The 27,146-nt window shown below is 39.7% G+C and overlaps 1 protein-coding gene across 5 annotated transcripts in view; it reads left to right on the forward strand.

Annotated features, from left to right (window-relative positions):
* Positions 1 to 5,641: 5,641 nt before the first annotated feature.
* Positions 5,642 to 27,146, forward strand: part of ERBIN (erbb2 interacting protein) — a 183,553-nt gene continuing 162,048 nt past the window's right edge. For all 5 annotated transcript variants that reach the window (XM_085002372.1, XM_085002379.1, XM_085002374.1 and 2 more), the window contains exons 1-2: positions 5,642 to 5,745; positions 7,661 to 7,783. The gene's annotated coding sequence lies outside the window, so the exon portion shown is untranslated. The remainder of the gene's footprint in view (positions 5,746 to 7,660; positions 7,784 to 27,146) is intronic.

A 27,146-nucleotide genomic window follows, 5' to 3' on the forward strand; every position in this document is an offset into this window, starting at 1 on the left:
TCAAAAATGAGCATCCTAGTCTAATGAAAATCTGAAACAGTTGAGGTTGTTATATGAAAAGCATAGAAGTTAGGGGGCCTAAGTTCTGCCATCTTGGCCTCAGAAGAACTCTTGGCCCCAAGGCTTAACCTAGAAGAGCTAGGTTAGACTCCTCATTTCTCCTTCCCAGGTTGTAGGGCTCAACCAGTATTCATTATCAGTCCCCTTTTCTCTGCTTCCTAACAGAGCCCAGATTTTCATCAAGTATCGTGATTCATCTAAGAGTTATCCCTTGTCAATAACTGACCTGGGAGTTGTCATAAAAATTAACCAGTACCAATAAAAAGAAGTTCACTAGGAATTTCTGCGGATGCTTCCCTGCTCCTCAAGGTAAACTTTCAGAAAGAAGGGGTCTTTTCCTCTGGTATTGGCGTGTATAGAGCTGGGACTCAGAACTGTAGCAGCCATTTAACTATGAGGCTGAAGATGAAGCCAACACGTGGTGAAGAGCAGAACCAAGAGAGTTAAAGAGAATAGAGTCAGTGCAGCTAGGTTTGTCAACCCTGCAGACCACCTCAGCTCTGGGTATCCAAGTAAGCGAGCCAATCTACTTCTGTGTAGTTTACATCAGTTAGACTTGGGTTTTTGTTCCTTATGGACAAAGATATTTTCACTGAATGAAGCACACGTAAATGATTCGGCTTCCTCAACTGTAAGCAGGGACATTCATGTCTGCCCAGCCCTTCTACTGCACTCAACGTTTCTTTTCCCTTTCTTTTTTTCTTTTAAGGGCTGTGCCCACAGCATGTGGAAGTTCACAGGCTAGGGGTCAAATGAGAGCTGCAGCTGCCGGCCTACTCCACAGCCACAGCAACATCGATCTGAGCCTCATCTGCAACCTATGCTGCAGCTCACGGCAACGCCAGATCCTTAACCCACTGAGCGAGGCCAGGGATCAAACCCACAACCTCATGGATACTACTGGTTGAATTCTTAACGCAATGAGCCACAGCGGGAACTCCCACTCGGTGGTTTTTGGAGATCAAAATGAGGTAATGGATGTGAATGTGTTTTGTAAACTATAAGTTACTATTCAAGGGCAAACTGGTACTATCATTAACAACTTTACTATGAAGTTTGAGGTACAATTTTTTGTTTGCCATAAGAATTACATATCTTAGGATATATAGGTATTTAACTCATTTATTTTAAAAAGACAGATACTTGAGAATTTACGCATCATTCTTTTGAATCATATGAAAGTTGCATATTTAGAGTATTGGTTGAGAGCATCTTCATCAATGAGTTTTTACACAAGTAGGGGGCCAAGGGACTATAAATAGCCATTATGTTAAAGGGGTTAAAAGACATTTGTTTGTAAAATATGGTCTCCTTACTTAAAAACTATGTGATCTTTGCCACATCCTGTCTGTGTCTCAGCATGTGTAGTGTCTGTGAGGGTTAAGGGAGGAAGTACCTGTAGCATACTTAGACCAGGGCCTGCCACAGAGTAACAAGCAGAGTAGTAACAGGCAGTACTTATGAGCACTTACCATGTTCCACACTCTTCTCATGCATCAACTCATAGAGCAGAACTGTATTGCTGCATTGTTGTTTAATTTTTAAAATAACATTTTTCTCTATTCTTTTTGAGAAAATATTACATTCCTGTTAATTTAAAAAATTCAAATGATACAGAACAGCACAAAAATGAAATGAAAGTCACTCCAAATTACATCTTATTAATTGGATGCTGGATAAACAACTAGGCATTTTCTCTCTTTAATGTGGCACCTACACATATGCACCCATAGATACACACAGGCATAGACATGTATGTATTATGTACATGTATATACCTACATATGCATATATGTTATATACATATGTACACATCAATTTTTAGTAGATCAAAAAGAAAAAGATGGCATCAGTTTTTAAACTATATAGTTGATTCTACATCCTAGGGGATAAAAGAGGTAAGACTTTTTCATATTATTTGGGATATTACTTGTGAGTAGTGTCTAGTCAGGCAGCAGGCACCTAAATATTCTTGATATAAAACAAGGTCAAGTGTTCCCTGGTGGCCTGGTGGTTAAGGATTCAGCTCAAGTTCGATCCCTGGCCCAGGAAATTCTATACATCATGGCCATAGACAACAAAAACAAAAACAAAAAAACACAATCATACTTTTTTTTTTTTACTGGTCTTAATTTTTTTTAAACTTAAAGTAGCCCTTCAGTCATAGCACATTGTCATTTTTTTTTCATGAGTACTTATTCCTACCTAATATTTCTCAAATTAACTTCCCTAAAAACAGTCAACAGTCTTTTCTGCTTTCTAAAATAAAATTTTTAATATTAATTTAAAATTTTTTTAAATTGTGGTAAAAGAACACATAACATAAAATTTACCATCTTAACCACTTTTAAGTTTACAATTCAGTGTATTCACATTGTTGTGTGACGGATTTCCAGAACTTTTTCATCTTGCACAGCAGAAACTCTGTACCCATTAAACAACTTTTCATTTCCCCCTTCCCCCATCCCTGGTAACATTCTACTTTCTGTTTCTATGAATTTGCAGCAGCCTTATCATTTTTAACTCAACTTTTATTCCCTAGCACGTAACAATAGTCATGCTCCACAAATATTTGTTGAGCAAATGAATGAATCCGTATTTGCACTGTACAAAAACAAATAAAGAAACAAACAGAAAGAGGTCATGGCATCATTTGTGCTAAGAAATCCATAACGTCTCTGTAGCTAAAACTTAGTGAACATTTACTAGGTATCAGGCACTTTACCTTAATGCTGAACTTGGCCCCTACAGTCAGTTCCCAACGCGATAGCCAGGGTGATCCTGTTAAATATGTCAAATGATGTCATATCTCTGCTCAAAACCCTCTAGCTCTTTGTTACACTGAGGTGAAGAGTCAAAGCCTTGTCATACCTGGACCTCTTTACTTCTCTTATCTTTCCTGCTTTCCATCCCTGTCCCTTCACACCAGCCACACTGGATTCTTTGCAGTCTTTCAAACATTCCAGGAACACTCACATCTGGGCCATTGCATTTGCTGTTCCTTCTACTTGGACCATGCTTGTCCTAATAACCACATGGCCCATGCCCTCACTTCCATCAAATTTTTGCTCAAACACACCTTACCAGTGATGTGATCCCTGACTGTCGTATTAGAGAGAGCAACAACTGTCCCATACCCACTCTGGCTCTCAATTACTTCCCATATTTTTGTTAAGCTTTTATAATTATCATCATGTGACCAACCACATATTTCCTTGATTTTTTCCCCTTTATTTTGTTTGCTTTCTCTTTCTCTATTTATAATGGCAGCTATTTTTGTCTGTTTTTTTCACTACTATATCCCAGCACCCAACACTATACCTACCACATAGTAAGTACTGAAAAAAATATTGTTTTAAATGAATACACTAATAAATAGGGACAGAAAGCAGACCAGGGGTTACTTTGGGCTGGTGAGGTGGGAGATTTTACCGGAAAGAGATACAAGCAACTTGTTCTATATTTCGAGCATATATAAGATTATACAAGTGTATAAATTTGTTAAAACTTACTGACATATACACTTAAATGGGTACATTACTATTGTATGAAAATTATACCTCAATAAAGGAATTTTTTAAAAACTAGCAGCTTGCTTAAGGTCTCAGCATTTGCAAAGTAGTAAAGCTATAATTCAAACTCAGGTGTGTCTGATTCCAAAGTCTATCATCTTTATATGCAGTTATGCCATCTCCCCTAATCTCTGCCCTACCTGGTTTCCACAACTGGCGTCAGTGAGTTCTTCACCAGAAGGCTCAGTCTCACTTGTTTCTAGATTTATACTTCTCTGAGATAAGCAGAAATCTCTGGTTCTTTCTCTCCCACACTTTGAAGATCTTAGGTACGTTAATTATATAGAAGATTAGAGTATATTCGTCTCCCTCTCGGAGACAAAAACCCCACACTCATTACCTCTCAGAGGCTCACATTCCACATCTAACATTAGATACTTGACAGCTAGTCAATGGTATTTAACTGGGGTGATGGTCCAGTTTTATTAGTCACCTTGGCTAGTCTATACCTCATTATTCAATTAAACACTAATCTAAGTGTTACTATGAAGATATTTTGTAGATGTGGTAAACATCTACAATCAGATGACTTTAAGGAAAAAAGGATTATACACCATAACCTGGACGGGCCTGATCCAGGCAGTTGACAAGCCTAAGAACACGATCAAGCTTTCACTTAAAAAAGAAATTCTGCCTATGAACTGAAGTGCCAACTTCAGATCTTGAGCATTTCCTGCCTACCTTAACTGATGGCCTGCTCTGTGGATTTTGGACTTGCCCATATAGCCTCCCACGATTATATAAGCCGATTTCTTGCAATAAATCTCTCTCAGAGTTACGTCTGTGGTGCAATGGGTTAAGGACTCAGCATTGTCACTGAAGTGGCTTGGGTTTCTGCTGTGGTATGGGTTGGATCCCTGGCCCAGGAACTTCCACATGCCATGGGTATTGTCGAAAAAAAATTTTTATTTTCTTTGTGTGTGTGTGTGTGTGTGTGTGTGTGTGTGTGTGCATGCGTGCGCGCGCATGCGTGCATGCAAGAAGTGCTGAAAGAATGTGAAGTCTCCCAACTGTTAGTGTCCTAATAATAATCCTGGGACTAATTAATTCCTAGGTATCCACATGGTTAGTTGGACATAGGGTGTCTGCAGGAATGATCTCTACATGATTAAGAGGTTATGTCACCATCACTTCACTCTCCCTGCATATGGTGGAGTGGGATTTGCATTGATCTCTATACCCAAATTGTCCAAGACTTAAGCTCTTCTCTATCCTTCTAACCCTTGCCACTACTTCACCCTTAGTCTGAGTCCTCAGTGATAAGTACCATCTGAATTCCCTACTACTGTGCCCAGCCTGCTTTATTGGAAACCCAGTGGTCACCATATCTGCAAGTGAAATAATTGTGTTCTTCGGCTGCATGAGTAGCTTTGCCTGTCCCAGCTGGCTAGGCTTCTGCAGGCAACCTTTGCAGCAAGGTTCATCTTACTATAGAACCATGACAGGTATATTCTAAATCTTTTCCCACCTTACCAACTCCATGTAGCCACCAGCAGAGTGTTAAGCTTTCAAATTTTATGGCACACACAATAAAAGATGGTTAGAAAGACCAATTCTGACTAACCATGAGTGGCTCAACCAGAGAATGAGGGCTTTTCCAAAGCAAGCAGGACCCAGTTTTCTAAAGTTGGGACTGAAAATATTCTGTGTATATGTACACACCTGATTTTGTGACTTTATTTTCAAAAATGAAATTATTTCAACTAGCTGTTTTGTGGTATTACCCATAGTATTTAACCATTCTGTTCATGCAGCTAATTTCAAGAATATGCTAAATTGTCTAAACTTAAATATCCATGAGAATGCTAAAGTGGAACCATGAGTAATGATTAGGCAAATCTGTTTCACCTGCCCTCACTAATCAAGGTGATTTTAAGAATTGCATGTCCTCCAAGCAGCACATAGCCTGAACAATAAGATGTGGGCGGGAGCTGTTTTCCAGGAACTCTAAGTCAGCTGATCTAGTTTGAGTTGAGCTGGTTAAGAGTAGATAGGACAACTGACTCTCCAACTAGATATCACCTGGTGGGATTTTGACCCTTCTGGCCAGATCATGGTTTGCAGGCCTACCCAGAAGAATTTTGGCAGACTGTAGAAGTTTACAGTTCCTCAGGTACTTCTTTCATGGGTTAGAGGCCTTGGGCTTTGGGTTTCAGTTTTGTTTGTCTATGTCCATCTACGTCTCATTGTGGTAACTGTTAAGAATGTGCTACTGGGGGAGTTCCTGTTGTGGCTCAGTGGTAATGAACCCAACTAGGATCCATGTGTATCTAATCCCTAGTGTTGCTCAGTGGGTTTAGGCTCTGGTGTTGCTGTGAGCTGTGATGTAGGCCAGCAGCTACAGCTCCGATTGGACCCCTAGCCTGGGACCATCCATATGCCATGGGTGCAGCCATAAGAAGACAAAAAAATAAATAAATAAGAAGAAAAAAAGAATGGGCTATTGTGGATTGAGCTTCTTGGTGCCAGTAGCAAGAGTACATTGCTTCAACCATTTGGTAGCAAAGCTCCTTCAGAATGGGAAGTGTTAATTCCATTCCCCACTCCAAAACTGGATAACTCAGTTACGAATCCATGGAGAAGAAAAAGATGTTATTTTTTTGTAACGCTGCACAGACACAATATCCTTCAGACTCCAGAGCAAAATGGCCTGAAAATGAATCCTTAAATTGTAATACAATTTTGTAACTCGATTTACTTTGTAAAGGGAAGAAAAATGTGATGAAATACTTCATCTACATCTTTTATTTTATTGTATCAGAATAAACCTGTGCAAAGAAGATATAAGGTTATGGTCCAACAGGAGGGAAGGCAAAGAAACCAGTTTTGCTTGATTCTAATGAAAAGGAGAATGACTTGCTGTTGATTCAGTTGAAACATTCTGACTGCTCCTCCTCCCCCACCCCATGCTATGGTGCTACTTCTCCTTCCTTGCAGTGCCTAAGTGACAGCCTCAGGCTCGCCCCCTGACTCCTGCCTCCTCCAGGATTGAGAAATGGGAATGATCACCACATCTTATACCTGTCAGGGCACTTCCTATGGCCAGGGAGCTACCCAAACTCCTGTGAAACAATATCCGTTAAGGCAGGTCCTCACTGGGGGTGTGAATGCTGAGACTGGGTGATTAATGAGATTGATCTGGGTCCACGCCCTCTTTTCAACTTCAGATTTATTTAATTGGGAGAATAATATGCCAACGTCAAGAGATGACCCACAGAGACTGGAAAAATCTTTTTTCATTGATTTTTGCAGCCCACAACCCAACTTGGGTAGATTTTCAAAATGTATTAAATACCCTCCTTACTTAAGAAGAATAGAGAATGGTGCTGGATAAAGCCATGAAGAAGGCAGACTGGCTACATCCAGAAACCCCTGGGAACCCCCACTGAAGCTGCAGCAAATGTAGCTATACCAACAACTGATCCTAATTGGGATGTGAATGCCGGGGATAGGCCAAAACTTGAGCATGATCAAGATTGCTTTCTTACAGAATTTCGAAGAGGGGTAGTCTTAATAAAGAACAGGAGGTGGAGTTCTCATTGTGGCACAGTGTAAAGGAATCCAGCTAACATCCATGAGGACAAGGGTTTGATCCCTGGCCTTGCTCATTGGGTCAGGGATCCGCTGATGCCATGAGCTGTGGTGTAGGTCACGGTCGTGGCTTGGACCCCGTGTTCCTGTGGTGTAGGCCAGCAGCTGTAGCTCTGATTCGATCCCTAGCCTGGAACTTCCATATGCCATAGCTGTGGCCCTAAAAAGCAAAAAGCAAAACAAAAACAAAAACAAAACAAAAAACAAAAAACAGGAGGCATGACAGAAACTGAATGAGGATCCATCAGAATTTCTAGAAAGGCTCTTCAAAGCCTATAGGCAACATACAGAGACCCTTAGGCCCCAGAGAATTTAGAATAGTCAGTTCAGCTTTTTGTGGTCAGAGGCCCCTCAGAATACAGAAGAAACTATGAAAGGTGAAAGGGCTTTTAGGGATATTTATGTCTCAACTTGTTGAAATTAATTCTTCATGGCAGGGACCAGATTCAGGAGAAAAGGGGACAACAGAGAATAAACCACAGGCCACTCCACTGGCAGCTGCCTTAACATGGGAAAGAGCTGGACCAAGTTGAAGACTCACAGGAGGAACTCATCAAATGGTAGGAAGCCCCATGTCTATTTCTGAGAACCCAAAGATTACCGTAAGTGTAATCACTTACCAGCCAGACTGCTGCAGGTGGGCTGGAGGATACACATGCCTGTTACTGCCCCAGAGTCTCTCCTCCTCTTTCTGATATCCTGTCCAATCTGAAGAAATAAAGGTCACATATAAATAAGCCTAATTGGATTGAGGGAAATAAAGAGGATTAACTCAATTCCTATTCATTTGGATTAATGTCATTTATATCTTCCAGTGTGGGCCAGTGTATAACAGAATATGAATTGAGACGAATATCAGTTTTCTATTTTCTAAAGTCTATGGATATTTTTTTCCGAGGAGTTAGATTTTCCTTAATCATGATAGAAATAAATACCTCCATATAGAAAACAGTTGGGTTTTTTTTTTTGCCTTTTTCTAGGGCCGCTCCCGCGGCAAATGGAGGTTCCCAGGCTAGGGGTCTAATCAGAGCTGTAGCTGTCGGCCTACACCAGGGTCACAGCAACGCGGGATCCGAGCCATGTCTGCAACCTACACCACAGCTCATGGCAATGCCGGATCCTTAACCCACTGAGCAAGGTCAGGGATCCAACCCGCAACCTCATGGTTCCTAGTGGGATTCGTTAACCGCTGAGCCACGACGGGAACTCCAGTTGGTTTTATTTTTTTAATCATGGTAAAATAATATGAAACATAAACTTTACCAGTTTAACCATTTGTAAGCGTACAGTTCAGTGTGTTTAGTACCTTCACATTGCTGTGCAGCCACCACCGCTGTACCCATTAAACAGCAACTCCCCGCAGCCTCCTTCCCCACCCCTGGCAACGAAAATCCTACTTTTTGACTCTAAAAATATAACCTCTCTCTATACAGCTCATATAAGTGGTTCATACAGTATTTGCTTTTTAGTTTCTGGCTTATTTCACTTAGCGTAATGTCTTCAGATTTCATCCATGTTGCATCCTGCATCAGAATTTCCTTCCTTTTTAAGGCTGAATAATAGCCCATTGTATACGTATACCACATTTTGTTTATCCATTCTTTTTTATTTTCTTTTTATAGCCACACCTGTGGCATATGGACTATGGGTCGAATCAGAGCTACAGCTGCTGGCTTACACCACAGCCACAGCAATGCGGGATCCAAGCCGCACCTGGCACCACAGCTCATGGCAATGCGGGATCTCTGACCCACTGAGCAAGGCCAGGGATCGAACCTGCATCTTCATGGATACTAGTCATATTCATTTACACTGTGCCACAATGGGAACTCACATCCATTCACTTTGTTGATGGACATCTGGGTTGTTTTTACCTTTTGCCTATGTGAGTTACACTGCTGTGAATATTAGTGTGCAAATATTCATTCAAGTTCCTGCTTTTTGTTCTTTTGGGTATATGTCTAGAAGTGGAATTGCTAGGTCATGTAATTCTATGTTTAATTTTTTGAGAAACCGCCATACTGTTTTCCACTGCAGCTGCATTTCCCACTAGTATTGCCAAATGGTTTCAATTTCTCTATATTCTTTTTTTTTTTTTTTTTTTTTTTGTCTTTCGTCTTTTGTCTTTTTAGGGCCGCACCTGCAGCATATGGAGGTTCCCAGACTAGGGGTCTAATTGGAGCTGCAGCTGCCAGCCTACACCAGAGCCACAGCAGCTTGGGATCCAAGCTGGGTATGAGACCTACACCACAGCTCATGGCAACACCAGATCCTTAACCCACTGAGGGAGGCCAGGGATCAAATCCGCAACCTCATGGTTCCTAGTCAGATTCGTTTCCACTGTGCCACAACGGGAACTCCAATTCCTTATATTCTAACACTTTTTATTTTCTGTTTGTTTGTTTATAATGATCATACTAATAGGCGTGAGTGAGGTATTCTCTCTCTGTGAGTTTGATTTGCATTTTCCTCATAAGCAGTGATGTTGAGCATCTTTTCATACACTTATTGTCCATTTATATATATGTTCTTTGGGGAAATATCTATTTAGGTCCTTTACCCATTTTTAAATTGGGTTGTTGGGGTTTTTTTGTTGTTGAGTTGTAGGAGTTCTTTAATATATTCTAGATATTTATTCCTATCAATATATGATTTGCAAATATTTTCTCCTGAAAAACAGTGTTGTAAGTTGACATGTTTTAATTTTTTTTCAAGGCACAACACATGTATCTTATAACTAAATAAGTATCACATGCTCAAGGCATAGTTTCAAAAAAACATAAAAGCAATAAAAAAATTAAAATCACTTGAAACACCACAACTCAGAGAGAAATACATTGTTTGCTGTATATATATATATATATATATATATATATATATATATATATATACATATATATACACATACATACATATATACTTCCAGGCTTTTTCCTATGCATGTAGAAAAATTTTTATAGTACGAACTATATATGCTATTTTATAACTTTTCCTTGACAATAAACACAGGGTATATGGTTATTCCAATGTACTACAAAGTACTCCTCTGAAAGGATATATCATAATGTATTTAATCTATCCACTAGTGATGAAAGATTTAAGTGGTTGCTAACTCATCCTTTTTGTAAACAATGCTCTATGAAGGCCCTTTATGTATATCTTACATATTTGTCCAATTTGTTCACTTGGGATAAATTCCCAGAAGTTGAATTTCTGGGCCAAAGGATACTCCTGTTTAAATTTTAGATAGCCTGTGTATTGCCAAATTACCTTCCCAAAAGGCTGAAGCAATTGACATTCTTTCTGTGTATGAGGGTGCCCATTGTCCCACGCCCTTGCCAAATTGGCATGATTTCAACAATGGTAAAAATAGGTTCTTGTCTGCTTTGCTCCTATGAATCCTGCCAAAGTGCATGACATGAAACTAAATGAGAGGAATATAAAGTTGACAGATGGGAAGTATTTTGGTCACTGTAATGTTTTATCTAAAGTGCACCATTTTCCCCTCAAAGCAAATGTGATAGATAAGTCCTTTTCATTTCTTAGTACAAGTTCTAGGAAGTAATTTCCTAAATGGATTGATTCCTTAGAGAGACAGTGTCTCTAAAGATGTAGAAATTATTCACACCAAATGTGCTTTGGGTTGACAGAGGATACACATTCCTTGACGTAACAGTATCCATACTTCTTTAAAAGATGCAAAGTGTTTTGGAGTTCCCGTGGTGGTGCAGTGGTTAGCGAATCCGACTAGGAACCATGAGGTTTTGGGTTCGATCCCTGGCCTTGCTCAGTGGGTTGGGGATCCCGGGTTACCCTGAGTTGTGGTTTGGGTTGCAGATTCGGCTCAGATCCCGTGTTGCTGTGGCTCTGGTGTAGGCCGGCGGCTATAGCTCCGATTGGACCCCTGGCCTGGAAGCCTCCATGTGCCACGGGAGCGGCTCAAGAAAGGGCAAAAAGACAATAAATAAATAAATTAATTAAATTAAATTAAAATAAATAAATAAAAGATGGAAAGTGTTTTCACACTGTGCTAGCCAAGGTGTCACACCATAGCCTGTTCTGAATGTACTCATTTATTTGTCTGAATTTCCCACAAAGGAATATTTCCCCCAACCTTGTTTTATATTTTTTTAAATCTTAAAATTGAGATATAATTTATACTCAATGTGAATAAATTTTTTTCTTTAAATCTGATTACAGGAGTTCCCAATGTGGCTCAGCGGGAACAAATCCAACTAGTATCTATGAGGATGAGTGTTCAATCCCTGGCCTCGCTTAGTGGGTTAAGGATCAGGTGTTGCCATGAGCTGTGGTGTGGCCAGTTCAACCCATAGCCTGAGAACTTCCAAATGCCACCTCTGTGGCCCTAAAAAGCAAATAAATAAATAAAATTCAAATAAAATCTGAATGCATATAACTGCAACTTTTTAAGATAGACCTTTTACCCCAAATTAATAAGGGAGAAGTATAGATTTAAACATACACTTTGAAAAGCATAAAAAGAAAAGAATGGAGTTTTAAATTCAGCTATTTCCCACCCCAGATATATGATCCCAAGCACGTAACATAAATGCCGTTTTCTCATCTGATAACCTAGAAACATGATAACTGCTCTTTCTCCACAGAGATGTTGAAAGAGGAGAGTGTCCCCATACACTAGCAAATTTAATTATACTTAAAAAAAATAGGTATCCAGTCAAATGTCTAATTTACTTGTCTCTGACCTTGAGGTTGTGCTGCCCAAGGGAGCCTTTCTTTTTCAAATGAAAACATGTTAGTTAGATGTATGCTTTACTACACAAAATTATCCTCTTGTTTTGGCATTAATATCAATTAAAAGCATTTTGAAACTGTTCAGCTTCATTGATAGTGTTAATGAACCCGGCATGACAAAAAGCCAGAAAATAGTGAAGATAATTATAAAATGTGAACTGTACATTAATAATCCCTTTTCTTTTTTCCCTTTCAGCCTCTTACTAAGTTGAATGTATCAAATTATTATAAATGTGATACTTCCAATGTTAGCAAAATTATATTTTTAGAAAGGCATACCAAGAAAATTGTCCTAAGAAAAGAGAAGGATCACTCCAAATTCTGTTATCTCAGCCACAAAACCGTGAAAAGTGGCAAGAGTTTTTCCTATTCCTTCTCAGTCTATATTCTTATTTTTCTTGTAGTGGACGGCTTAGGAGTGAGTGAATGCCTTTCTCCTCAGATCTGTCCATTCGCCAGCACAGCCCCTGAGGCCTCCCTCTTTTGGTCACTCTCTTCTTGGGGGAAAAAAACACCTTCTTTGGTAAGGTTAAGGGAGGATTATGAATATGTCACTCAGCTCTTCGTTCTTTCAGAGCGGCCTGTCCTTGAGGACTTTTGTGATAAGCTCACCAGAGTAAACCCTGTCCTGCAAGAAGCCCTGACGTTTAAGAGATGTTTATTGTAATTCAGTGAAATGAGTCTTTGTGAACCCGTAAGACCACAGATCTACCCCACATTCTGCCACCGGTTTTATTAATAATGAGGCTGACTTTTTAAAAAATTATTTTTTATTGTGGGGAAAAAAGCACATAACGTAAAATTTACCATCTTCACCATCTCTGACTGTGTCATTTATTAGTTTTAATTATATTCACAGTGCTGTGCAGACATTCTGCAGAACTTTTTTGTCGTGCAAAACTGAAACTCTCTACCCATTAATCAACGACTCTCCATTTCCCCTTTCTCTCAACCTCGGCAACTACCAATATACCTTCTGTTCTGTTAATTGGCTTACCGTGAAGTGGAATCATATACTATTTGTCTTTTTGTGACTGGTTCATTTGATTCAGCATAATATCCTCAAAGTCCTGTCATGCCGTAGCATGTGTTAACATTGCCATCCTTTTTAAGGCAAAATAATATTCCAATCTATGTATATACTACATTGTCTTTATCAATTCATCCCTCAGTTAGGATGACATTTTGCATTCTTGCCTGCCTGATTAATGCTTCTATATGGGTGTGTCCATTGATTCAAAACTGAGCATGGGAAGGAGAGGTGTGATTTTGTCCCTTCAGGATCTACCATACTGGATAATACAGTGTTCTGGAAGACTATGGTTTTGTCTGGTCAGTGTCAAATACATCACAGATATGAACTGAGTTAAGGAAGTTTTTTCAGAATTGTTGCAGCAAGGGGTAGAGGATCATTGCAATGGGGAGAGTGCTTTAATCATAGGCCATAGGAGCTGCAAGCATCTCAAAGGCACACAGATCAGTCCTTTTATAGGGAGGATTAAACAAGGATGGTAAGAACCAGGTGTCGGGGATTGGGATAATAGGTGGAGTTATCAGGTAGTTGATCAGGGAATATTTTCCACAGAGTTGAGCTGATTGTCAGAAGAGACAGCTAAGAGGGGTTATTGCTTGTTATCATGCTCAAAGGCAGGCCAAGTTACAGGACCAATTTTAGGGGGAAGAAGAGAAGCCTGACTAAAGTTTTCAATTCAAGTTAGCATTTGGTCCAGTTTGGTCCATGGACCCAATAGTTCAGCTAATCATTTTGAGACAAAGAATGGGAATTTAGAGGGTCTGCATCTGGCCTTGTCATAGGCAGATGAGGGGCTCACCACCCATCTCATCTGAGTCCTGTAGGTAAGGGTTTTTTGCTGTAAGCCTCCTAGATCACAAAGGGTGAGTGAGTGTGCATATGAGTGGGTTGTGGTCCAGCAGCACAGGGCTCAGGTGATTTCACATTGTCCCTTGTACCCTTTGCCTCTCCACGTGGTGACAGATCACACTTTCGGAGAATCCATTTCATCACTTGGTGTGGATGAAGTCAATCCCACTTCCTTATGAGGGAAGGGGTGTGGCCCAGGCCTTGCCCATGACCTGGCAATTTGAATATCTTATTTTCTGGTCACTATCAATGACTCAGCATAGGGTACATGATCCAAGCAGGACCCATGGATCCCCTGGATTTGATCACAGGATGCTGGGAGAGAGAATCCTGACACTGGGAATGCCCTGAGCCCTACCATGCCAGCTTTGCCCAACCTCCAGACTTCCAAGTCATGTGAACCAATAAGGTCCCCATGTGCTTAACTACGTGGTATATTTTCTGCTAAAGTAATTGTATTGTAGCCCCTGGGAGCCTTGGTTGCTTTGGAATGGCTGAAGGGCCCTGGCTACCTCTTATTACAGGAGATTCCAAGGGTCCTATTTTAATTCCAAGCGTGGGAAAGTTGACTACAGAATTCTAGCTTTATTTCAAGCTTGAGTAATTCCATCTGCCCTTCCTGAACATCTTTACCGTAAGAATATTCAACAATCTTAACTTCCTTGATGAGATTTCTAAGCATCAAAGAATCTTCTCCATCATTTTTCGTTCTTCAAAGACAAGTCCTAAATTTGGGGAAACCCATTTAGTATCCCAACTTGAATTTTAAAAAGAAATCCTTTTTTTGTTAATGTTCGTTTTAAAAAAAGAAGCTACAAAGCCCTAAACGTTAAACTGGTTTTCAAATTCTCTCTAATAACTTATATGGACAATAGACAAACATAGAAATGGAAGGAAGTGTTTCTGTGAATGTGCAGGGAATGTGCATAGAAAGACATCACAGAAGACATGCAGTGTAATATTAATATGAATTATGAAGCTTTTTGCTTACATTTGACATTTTCCTAAACTTCAATAGACGTTTCCATTTAATAGCTAGATTGTTCTGATAAATTTATGAAATGGAACATGAAAAGGATTTTAAATGTTTTAATAATTAAGGGAAAATACTAGAAGTAGCAGCTAATCTTCATAAGCAAATGTGAAAAAAACAGCTAATTCAACAAATATTTCTGGAGTGTCTCTTACATGCCAGGCACCAGGTTACAGCCGTGAACAACACAAAAATCTCTACACTATGAAGCTTCTTATGAAAAAATATACCAATAAAATAAAAATGACAAATCTCTAGTAATAAACTTGTCTCCTAGGGCAGGAGAGCCTCTGACCCACTCTTGTTTTTTTGCTATCTGCCTATTAGAAATTGTCCTCTAATGGAATGCTATAATGGCCCTCTCTTGAGGGATTTTTGATTTCTCCTTAAAATGTGTCTATTTCCCAGATTTTTTACAATGAGACTTTCTAATAATTGTAATAAAGAACTGTGGAGTTCCCGCTGTGGTGCAGCAGGTTAAGGATCCAGCATTGTCTCTGAAGCAGTGTGGATTCAGTCCCTGGCCCAGTGCCGTGGGTTAAGGATCTGGTGTTGCTGCAACTGTGGCATAGGTCACAGCTGTGGCTTGGATTCTGTCCCTGGCCCTGGAACATCCATATGCTGCAGGTGTGGCCAAAAAAGGAAAAAAAAAAAAAAAAAAAAAAAAGGACCTAAAAAAAACTGACAAACTAGATGTTCAAAGTATTAAATCTTGGGAGTGGGGAAGGAGGGTCTGGCCTAAACACCTCCTCTGGGCACCTCACTGCCTCTCCTGAACTGAAAAAAAGTTTTTTTAAAAAAGCAGCCATGTTTCTTTCACTTGGGTGAAATGTTGCTTTCACTTCTCCTATTCTCAAGTTTATCTGATTTTTTTTTTTTTTTTTTTGCTTTTTTTTTTTAGGGCCGCACCCTGGGCTTATGGAAGTTCCCAGGCTAGGGGTCTAATCAGAGCTGTAGCTGCCAGCCTACACCACAGCCACAGCAACGCCAGATCTGAGCCATGTCTGCAACCTACAGCACGGCTCAAGCTGACGCCAGATCCCCGACCCACTGAGTGAGGCCAGGGATCAAACCTGCATCCTCATGGCTACTAGTCAGATTTGTTTCTGCTGAACCACAGCAGGAACTCCATCTGATATATTTCTAAAGTAGCTTATTTTACAGTTTCACACACCTTTTTGAATTTACTTATAAATATCCAGGATGCCTAGAGCCCTGTCTCTTTCTTCTTCCCTACTTTGGCTACTTTGCTCTTCTGTCTTTTTACCTACAAGATCACCATTGTTTTGCCTCTCTGGGGACCAGAAAAGCCTTAGTTCCTCAATATTGCCCTTGTCACTTCCATTTCTACCTGCCCCTTTTCCACAAACTGAACTCTCCTCCTGGTTACCATCACGTTCCCTGCTAAAATACCTTATTCACTTACATTTCTTTTTCCTTTCTTTCTTTTTTTTGCTTTTTTTTTTCCCCCTCACTTTTTAGGGCCACACTTGGGCACATGCAGCTGCCAGCCACAGCCACAGCCACAGCAATGGGGGATCCAAGCCACATCTGTGACCTGCACCACAGCTCACAGCAATGCCAGATCCCCACCCTACTAAGCGAGGCCAGGGATCAAACTTGCATCCTCATGGATACTAGTCGGGTCTGTTAACCACTGAGCCACCAGGGAAACTCGCTCACTTAACGTTTCTAAAAATTGCTTAATAAATTTGTAAAAGAAAGTTGATGCCCCTGGGGGGTTGAAGCATTCTGTTATAGTCTTTGAGGCCATAGCGTCCTGACAGAAAATTCCAGTTTTATTTTATAATTGGCTTAACAAAAATTTTATTCTTTGTGTGTGTGTGTGTGTGTGTGTGTTTGCCTTTTCTAGGGCCGCTCCCGCGGCATATGGAAGTTCCCAGCCTAGGGATCGAATTGGAGCTGTCGCCTCACGCCTATGCCACAGCCATAGCAACACGGGATCTGAGCCACGTCTGTGACCCACACCACAGCTCACGGTAACTCGGGATCCTTAACCCACTGAGCAAGGCCAGGGAATGAACCTGCAATGTCATGGTTCCCAGTCGGATTCGTTAACCACTGCACCACGATGGGAACTTCCAAAAATTTTATTCTTACTACCAAAGTTGCTTCAAACTTACTTTATTTTAAATAAATTTTTGGGATTTTCCCTATTCCTTTTTTTTTTTTCCTGTCTTTTTAGGGCCACACCCACAGTATATAGAGGTTCCTAGGCTAGAGGTCAAATCAGAGATACAGCTGCTGGCCTACACCACAGCCACAGCAATGCCAGATCTTTAACCTACTGAGTGAGGCCAGGAATCAAGCCTGCATCCTCATGGATACAAGTCAGGTTTGTTAACCACTGAACCATGACAGGAACTACCTATTCCTTTTTTTAAAAAACTGGTTCTTAGTATGGAAGTTGCATTGATTTTTATCAATGCAAAGAAGAAATCACTTGACATTTGGGTGAGATTTTTAAAAATTATTTTATCTGCTTTTTACAAATTGGGTATATACACTTACCTAGGTTTTTTAAGACTTTGAAAAGTTTTATCAGTAGACATAACATGATATATGCTAATCTACAGTGTAAAGCCCAGTTATCTTTTACATATGTATATATCCACTGAATATGAAGATTTTACATAGGTATATACCTATTTACTATACACCACCTACCTCAAGATACAGAACAATTCTACAAACTTAAAATAATCCCTTCGTAGTTATGCTCCCACCCCACCCTCCGAGCTCCCACGTGCCTCACTTGCCAGAAGTAATCACTATTCTGGCTTCTATCACAATTGATTAGTTTTGCCTGTTTTTGGACTTGAAATTAGTAGAATAAGCCTCCAGTGTTTACTCTTTTGTGTTGGATCTTTTAGGTCAACAATATGTCCTTGATGGCTTATATCATAATTTTTTTTCACTGCTACTTGATATTCCATTCACTAATATACTTCAATTTATATAGTCTTCCTCCTATTGATGGATTTTGGGTTTGTTTTCCGTTTTTATCTATTATGAGAAAAGCTGCTGTCCTCATGCATGTTTTTGGGTGGAAATATGCATTCATTTCTCTTGGGTAGGTACCACAGAGTGGAAGTGCTAGGTCACAGAGTGGACATATCTATAGCTATAGTTGATATGTTTACATAGCATAAAATTTCAAAGGCACGAAAGAGGATCCAGTGAAAAGTTTCTCTCTCAACCCTACATCTCAGTTTCACAGTTCTCTTTTCCAGAGGCAACCAATATTACCAGGGTTTTTTTTGTGTGTGTGTGTATTCCTCTGGAGATATTCTGCGTGTAGAAGCCTATTTATAAAGTCTCATGTTTTATGCCAAAGCAACACCACCATACAGTCTCTTTTGTCAACAACTGTAAATTTGATGAACCCCAGATAAAACAGTCAGGATATTTTAGATAGAGGCAATAATTTGTGCAGACTGGACTATAACTCTGCAGTTAGGTTATTCAGGTAGTTTGATGTGACAAGTGAAGTCAGGGAGTGTGTGGGGGTTGGTGAGAGAGGATGCTAAAATGATAGCCAGAGGCCAGATCCTGAAAAGCTTGGAGTGCTGTACTAAGAAATTTGGATATTATCCTGAAGGAAATAAGGAACCATCAAATGATTTTGAGTGGAGGTGGAGGTCGGGTGGGGGGAATGGCAGGATTGTATTTGTGATTTTAGATATCACTGGGGATTAAAGGGAAGAGGAGATGGATGACCAAGAAACTATTGGTCCAAACAGCAATTTATATTGTAGTAATATGAGAACTTGAAGAAAATGCATTAGGATTTGATGACTGCTGAACTTCCCATTGTGTCTCAGTGGGTTAAGAACTCGACCAGTATCCATGAGGATGCAGGTTTGAGCCCTGGCCTTGCTCAGTGGGTTAGGGATCCGGTGTTGCCACAAACTGCAGCATTAGGTCACAAATGCAACTCGGATCTGGCATTGCTGTGGCTGTGGTGCAGGCCTGCAGCTGCAGCTACAATTCAACTCCTAACCCAGGAACTTCCTAAAAAGAAAAAAAAAAAAATGACTTGATGACTACTAAATGCAGGCCATGAGGAAGAGTAGAGAGATAAATGTGTGTAAAGTGTATAACTGTTTTGGAAAGGGGAAGATAAGGAATTCAGCTCAGACATTGTGTGTATGACTGCCAAATATAATTTTAAGAAATGCTGACTCCAAGTTTCCTGAGGAAATGAAAAACCGTATTGATGTTGTTAATTAAAGTGGATTTGGGTAATTCTTAAAACTTCTTTTACTGCTCAATGATTTCCTGGGAGCCTTGAGGTACCAGCCCCGATCCAGCCACACTTTCACACTGGCACTCTTAGGGAAATTATGTCCTGGAATAGGCAGAGTACTGTCTAGTTGAATCTTGCATTTTTTTTTCTACCAACAGTATTAAAAGGGAAGTTAATGGCCAAAATAGAAACAGCAAAATGAAGCTGTAAGAGAGTAAGAAATAATTTGAAGCATAGGTAATTGATCTTTGAATAATTAGATTTTTAGAAAAATATAAGCTTATTTATTTTTGAAATATAATTTTACCCCCAAAATGGGAAAAGGAAGGGATGATGCTTACATGCAACCACTACAATCATCATGGAATATTGTAATCTCTCCATTTCTTTTCTATATGAACATGGCTATAAACCATACTTCAGTCATTAATAGAATAAAATATACAGTGGTATCCTAGTGCCATAATTTTTAATGGCCTTAGAGGAACATTGAATATAAAGTAAATTATCACTGTTCTCTCCTTATCCTGGTATAAATCATTACCATCTTTAAGAAAACAGAAGAGAAGTTCCCATCATGGCTCAGTGGTTAACAAATCCAACTAGGAACCATGAGGTGGCGGGTTCAATCCCTGGCCTTGCTCAGTGGGTTAAGGATCCGGCGTTGTCATGAGCTGTGGTGTACGTTGCAGATGCGGCTCGGATTCCGCGTTGCTGTGGCTCTGGCATAGGCTGGAAGCTACAGCTCTGATTAGACCCCTAGCCTGGGAACCTCCATGTGCTGTGGGAGCAGCCCTAGAAAATACCAAAAAAAAAAAAAAAAAAAAAAAAAGAAGAAGAAGAAGAAGAAAGAGAAAAAAGAAACAGAAGAAACTGTGGGCATAGACCCTGAGACAGTCTGGCTTATTAGCACTGAAATGGAAACAACTATTTTTTAATTAGTAATAATTTTTTGTAAGTTATATAAGTTATGTGGTATCACAGTATAGAGAGAGCATTGTGCTTGGAATACATCCTAGCTTTGGCATTGACTGTATGGTCTTGGATTTACTTTACACTCTGTATTAAATCACTTTAGATTCTGGCTCATGCCTATCAGTGAAGGCTCTGCTGTCACCCCATTTGTTCATGGCTGGTCTTTGTCCACCCCTGGAACTGGAGGTATGATTGGCCCTTTCCAAACCCAAGATCATGAGTCAGGGAAGAGACCAGAGAGAGTTCCGTGTGATGGGTTGTTACCAGAAGGGGAAAAGGATTTGGAGCAGGTGAAAACACCAGAGGTCCATCATATCCAAACAGCTTCTTTATCTGAAAAATGTCCATCCTCTCCAATCTATTTCCTAGTCTATCTAGATCAGCCTTCACAGGATGGAAGACAGTATTGTTAGAATTACGGTATGAGAAAAACTGTTCTTCTCATTGATTTCTAATGTATGATATCCCTTCCTTCTGACTTTAGAGCAGTTTCATGAGTTCAGACCAGTAGTTTTACAGCAGGTTCCTGAGTGACTTTCCTGTTTTTGTGAGCTGTCTGTGTATACTTCCTGCAGAGAGACTGTTTTATTATTAGCAACACACGCCTTGAAACAACATCCTTCTTTGACCCTATCACCGTTTATATCTTTGGAAAGGCTATGATGTGTTACTGGGTGTTAAGAATAGTTTACTCTTCAGTCTGCAGTTGCTGAATTGAATTTATTTCTACTCAAACTGGATAGGGCCTGACTCCTATCAGTGACTCCTCTAAACTCAAGATTTCCACAGAATTACTTCTTATATTACAACTCTAGAGGAGGGGGTAGGATCAAAAGAATGCACAGACACACCTTGAACATACTTTTGCTCCAACATTTATTGTCTTTCCAATATCTAACTCAATGATGACAATTATTTATTTAATGATAGCTGGACTGTATTTATTTTTATTTTTAATTTTTTTTTTGGCCATGGCATGCAGCAGCTTGATGTGGGATCTCAATTCCCAGACCAGGGATTGAACCTGTACCACGGCAGTGAAAGTACCAAATCCTAACCAGGGAACACCCCCCTCAACGATTCTTCTGTGTGTGCGTGTGTGTGTGTGTGTGTGTGTGTGTGTGTGTGTGTGTGTGTGTGTCTTTTTGCCATTTTTTGGGCCGCTCCTGAGGCATATGGAGGTTCCCAGGCTAGGGATTGAATCAGAGCTGTAACTGCCAAGCCTACACCAGAGCCACAGCAACACGGGATCCGAGCCGCATCTGGGACCTACACCACAGCTCATGGCAATGCCGGATCCTTAACGCACTGAGCAAGGCCAGGGATTGAACCCCACAACCTCATGGTTCCTAGTCAGATTTGTTAACCACTGAGCCACGACGGGAACTCCTCAACAATTATTCTTAATGGCACTGGCTCTCACAAGATAATTCCAGTGGGACCATTAAACTATATAATTACACAGAAATAATACATACTAAAAAGTTTCCTGCTCTATAATTCTAGTGGTAAATAAGTCTATATGTTATCTTCATTAACAAATTAGAATACTAATAACAGTGGTTCCGTATCTCAGAAGTTTTTTGGGCTGATTAAAGTGAGGTTGATGCCGTGTTCCCATTGTGGTACAGTGGAAATGAATCCAACTAATATCCATGAGGATTTGGGTTCAATCCCTGGCCTCGATAAGGATCTGGCATTGCCGTGAACCGTGGTGTAGGTCACAGATGTGGCTTGGATCCCAAGTTGCTGTGGCCAGCAGCTGTAGCTCCAATTTGACCCCAAGGCTGGGAACGTCCATATATCATGGGTGTGGCCCTAAAAAAATGGAGAAAAAATGAAGTTAATGCATGTAAAATAATTGGCACAATATCTCGCACAAAGTTGTCATAAATGTTAGCTCCTATGATTTTCTGTGAAAAGAAAATATTACCTACCATAGAGGCTCAAAAGGGATGAAGCATATTAAGTGTTTAACATAGTGCTTGTCACATAGAAAATATTTAGAAACAGTAAATACTCTGCTGCTGCTACTAACAAAAAATTTGTGGTTGTTTTCAAGGAATGATAGTATTTCCAAAATCAGTAGCTACAATATTTACCCTAGTCATGAATGAAAAAAATCTCTTGACTAGGACACAGTTATACTGCTATTTATTATATGTAACATCATGGAAAGTACACTATAGCTCTGCCATTTACTGCCTATTCCATCTTGGGAAATTCTTCATTCGTTTCCTTATATTTAAAAGGTGTATAATAATGCTTACCTTACATACTTCACATGACTATGGTAAAGATCATATCAGATTGGATTAATTCAAATTTTTGAGAAAGGTCAAAAGAATAACAATATAAAAATAATAATTGATTGATTGGGGGGGGGCATCTACCAAATGTCCAGTCTATGTTAAGTGCTTTATTTATATTATCTAATTTAATCCTTACAATCACCCCATGAAGTGGTTACCATTTTCATGTCTTTTTTAACAAATGAGGATACTAGTTTACAAGTTGAAGATACAAGTGAGGATACAAACTAACATCTATTCAGATGCCAGGTTACTGTTAACCACTCTGCAAATGCAAGGTTTATTATTTTTGTATGGTAATATGTCGCTTTTCAGCATGGAGCATAGAAAGAACATACAGATGATTATTTCAAATAGTAATTCACTGACATGTTTTACACATGCATTTCTAATATTTGTAAGGGAACAGTGCTAAATAAAAATACTGGCTACCTCCTACAGACATGTGTATAAAAATGATCATTTTCTAGGAAGATGTAGACGGGTTCCTTTTCCAAGTAGGAGTCAGGCCATCCAGTGCCTTTTCTAAAAGTCATGCACTTGATGGACACAAGCCTTCACAAGGAAAACAGAGGAGTCCTTTCTTCCAAAGAAATTACAACTCTTATTTGGGTCAAATAAAATGGGATCTGGAACAGCTGCTCACTGCTAAAAGTGCATTTGAACTTCATGAGAAAGGAGGAGTGTGGTCAAGAGTGCACTCATTACTGCTAAGAAGCTGATTTAGTTATTAGATTAAATATCTTTTGGGAGTTCCTGTCATGGCTCAGCAGTTAATGAACCTGACTAACATCCATGAGGATGGGGATTCAATCTCTGGCTTCTCTCATTGGGTTAAAGATCTGGTGTTGGAGTTCTCGTCGTGGCACAGTGGTTGGCGAATCCGACTAGGAACCATGGGGTTGCAGGTTCGATCCCTGGCCTTGCTCAGTGGGTTAATGATCCAGCACTGCCGTGAGCTGTGGTGTAGTTGCAGGAGCGGCTTGGATCCCATGTTGCTGTGGCTCTGGTGTAGGCTGGTGGCTACAGCTCTGATTCGACCCCTAGCCTGGAAACCTCCATATGCTGCAGGTGGGGTGCAGCCCTAAAAGTCAAAAAAAGCAAAATAAATAAATAAATAAATAAAATAGATTAAATATCTTTTGAGTTTCAATCTATTCTATGGCCCCAGCCCCAAATAACTATTTTGCTTTAGACTATAATTCTTTTTTTTTAGACTATAATTCTTATACATGTTCTTATATACCTCTCTAAAGTGCTGAGTTTTCACATTGTTAGACCCTGAGAGTCTTTGAAAGTAAATGCTGAGAAACTTGTGATCTAGGTGGGAGGTGGGCTTTGCTGCTCACTTAGGTTGAATTTTGAACAACAAAATGGCCTCAAATCTAATAATTACACTATATTTTAGCTGTCAATAATTACCCACAAGAAAACCAAGGCTGCTGATTCTTTCTGGGGCAGAGCCAGTAGCAAGCTAGAGCCAGCTGGAGAGAAGTGATGGCTAAATTCCTAGGATTTGGGGCACTGCTTTATAAAATTTAGTAGCCTAAAATCAGCCAGGATGGGAGTATTTATATCACAGAAATTGGCAAATTCTGCAAATCAGCCCCCTCACCTGGCTTCCACCCCAGAGACCTGGTTTGCCATCGTACCCTGGGTTGAGCCATCCTGTTTCCAGTGAGATGTCAGGAAACAAACCCCAGACCTGATGTTCTGTTGCCATTTATCAGCAATATACTTCCCATCCCACCTAGAAAGTTACCAACCCAGGCAAAAGTGAAACTCAGAATACCAGTATTTAGAGCTCAGTTTCCATCTCTGAAGGGCAGAAATTCACTTTAAAGTGTCAGCTGCTTGGCAATGATGAAATGACACGTAGCACCAAGATATCCTGAGGTCTGTAAGAAGTGAATGACTCAGCCTCTTGGTCAGCAAAGTGAGGGGACTTTCATCCCTCAAAACATTATGGGATTGTCCTTCCAATATCATTAATCACAATGAATATGTTTCAAGATTATATTGTAATAAGATGGGAGAAATTAGATCTTACACCGTTAAAACATCTGAAGGACAATTTTCCAAACTGGACTAGGTCATTCATTTTTCTGTTCATAACGCCTTGTGTAAATCTAGCCTTATCTGTGTGTCAGCCAGGCCAAAGCTGTTCTAACCTGTACATTTCACCTTCCAGAGAGGTTTAAATGTCCATGTTTGTTAATTTTGTTTGCTTTCTGCAGATTTACCATGCCTTTATTTAATTCACCTGAGGCCTAACATACTGTCTGACTCAAGGCTGCCAATATGTAGGTTTCTTATTCTTTGTGACTCAAAGGCGTAAAATGAAATTAAGCCCTGGAATATAACCCAGGGTCTTCCCCAAGAAAAGAAATAAAATTTCTACAGACTCTTACTATACAATGCCCGGTTTGAATAGTGAGTTCTCCCCCAAACATGGAACCCTTATCATACTTTTAAGGAGCCTTAGAAAAAAGAAGCTACATCAGATATCTTTATGAGATGGGTGAGCATGGAGTTTAGGAGTTTTTTAAATTAATATTTAAAGTGGGAAATCTTCATCATGGCCCACATTAGAATCATCAATGGGGCTTTTTAAAAATTGCAATGCCCAGGCTCTGATCAATAAAATGAGTATTTGGGGAGTTCCCATCGTGGCGCAGTGGTTAACGAATCTGACTAGGAACCATGAGGTTGCCAGTTCGATCCTTGGCCTTGCTCAGTGGGTTAAGAATCTGGCGTGGCCATGAGCTGTGGTGTGGGTCGCAGATGAGGCTCAGATCCTGAGTTGCCATGGTTCTGGCATACACCAGTTACTACAGCTCCGATGAGACCCCTAGCCTGGGAACTTCCATATGCCGCAGGAGCGGCTCAAGAAAAGGCAAAAAGACAAAAAATAAAATAAAATAAAAATAGGAGTTCCCGTCGTGGCTCAGTGGTTAACGAATCCGACTAGGAACCATGAGGTTGCAGGTTCGATCCTTGGCCTCGATCAGTGGGTTAAGGATCCAGCATTACCGTGAGCTGTGGTGTAGGTTACAGACACAGCTTGGATCCCGCGTTGCTGTGGCTCTGGCAGAGGCCGGCGGCTACAGCTACGATTCGACCCCTAACCTGGGAACCTCCATGTGCCAAGAGAGCGGCCCAAGAAATGGCAAAAAGAAAAAAAAATTAAAATAAAATAAAATAAAATAAAAATAAAATGAGTATTTGGGGTGTGGGACCCAAACATTGATCGTCCTTAAAGCTCCCCAGTTAATGTCTATGTGCACTAATGTTTGCGAACCATTGACTTAAAGCAATAAGACTAGTTTTCTGCCAGGTAAGATTTATTCTGTTTAGTCACCTTCCTGATACATTGGAAACCTTCATTTCCTTAGTGTCTGATTACCCAGTTGTTGGCTGTAAGACTTTAAATAGACAATGAATCATGCCTTACAAACAATGATCTGGACTAGGCCAGCTAATTCACATACCACAGCTATGATCACGTCACATTTCTCACTCAAAAAGCTTCTTGGTGGATGAAATCTGGTATGGGAAAAGGCATGGGGGAAAAAAAGCATTCAAACACCATTGAGAGCATAAATTGATATGATTTTTTCAGAGAACAATTTGAAAATGTGTATCAACTTTTAATATGTGTGTATCTAGCAATTCCACTTTAGAATTTAGCCTAAAGAAATAATTGGGCGAGTGTAGGAAGATAAATCATACCAAGATATTTATTGCAACATTCATTATGTTAATGTATATATTCTAGATTTTTTTCATTTTAGTACATCCAAGCTTTGAAACACTCAAAGCTGTTCTAGAAGTCTTCATAGCATGTATTAACGTGCAAAGCTGTTTATGATCTATTATTCAGTGGGGAAAAAAAGGTGGCCAAAATTCGTGTGTGGTATAATTCCACTTATGTTTAAAAGAAAATCTATATTTTTATTAATTTTAAAAAGCTGGAAGGTAATACCCAAACTATTAACAGTGATTATTTCTGGGAAATAAAATTATGGTGTGGTGGGAGGGAAAAGAACTTACTCTTTCTATACTTTTTTCTTTCTATGCTTTGACATTGTTTAACAACTGTTTTATATTAAACACTTCAATGTTAATTTACCTTTCTTAGTTTACATTTTCATACAATTGTTAAAGGTTACATTCCATTTACAGTTTTTGCAAAATATTGGCTATTTTCCCCATGTTGTAGCCTATTTTATACCCAATAGTTTGTACCTCCTACTAAGACAGTTTTTGTTTTGTTGTTGTTTTTTTGGTTTGTTTATTAGTTGTTTTTTTTGGGGGGTGGGGGCTACACCCATGGCATATGGAAGTTCCTGGGCCAGAGATCAAATCCGAGCCATAGCTGTGGCCTAAGATATTTAACCCACTGAACCGCAGCAGGGAATTCCTAAATTTTTAAAATGCATATGTTACTATTATAATTTAAATAATTTAAACTCATTAAATCATTTTTGACTCACCACTTTCCATAAAATAAAATGTAAACTCCTTGACTTTATACTTAAAGCACTCAACAACTTGTCCCCAAACTGCTTTTGCATCTTTAAGAAATGTTTGTTGATGGAAGTGAGTTTCACCTTCAGTGTCCTACTTGTGCTCGCTTGAACCCAACTGTTCTCACCAAATTTGCTTTCATGTTTTG

Source organism: Sus scrofa, chromosome 16 (assembly GCF_054392235.1).
Source record: "Sus scrofa isolate SSC_HxYL_T2T_F1_AM1 chromosome 16, Sscrofa_HxYL_maternal_Yorkshire_Landrace_v2.0, whole genome shotgun sequence".
NCBI lineage: Eukaryota > Metazoa > Chordata > Mammalia > Artiodactyla > Suidae > Sus > Sus scrofa.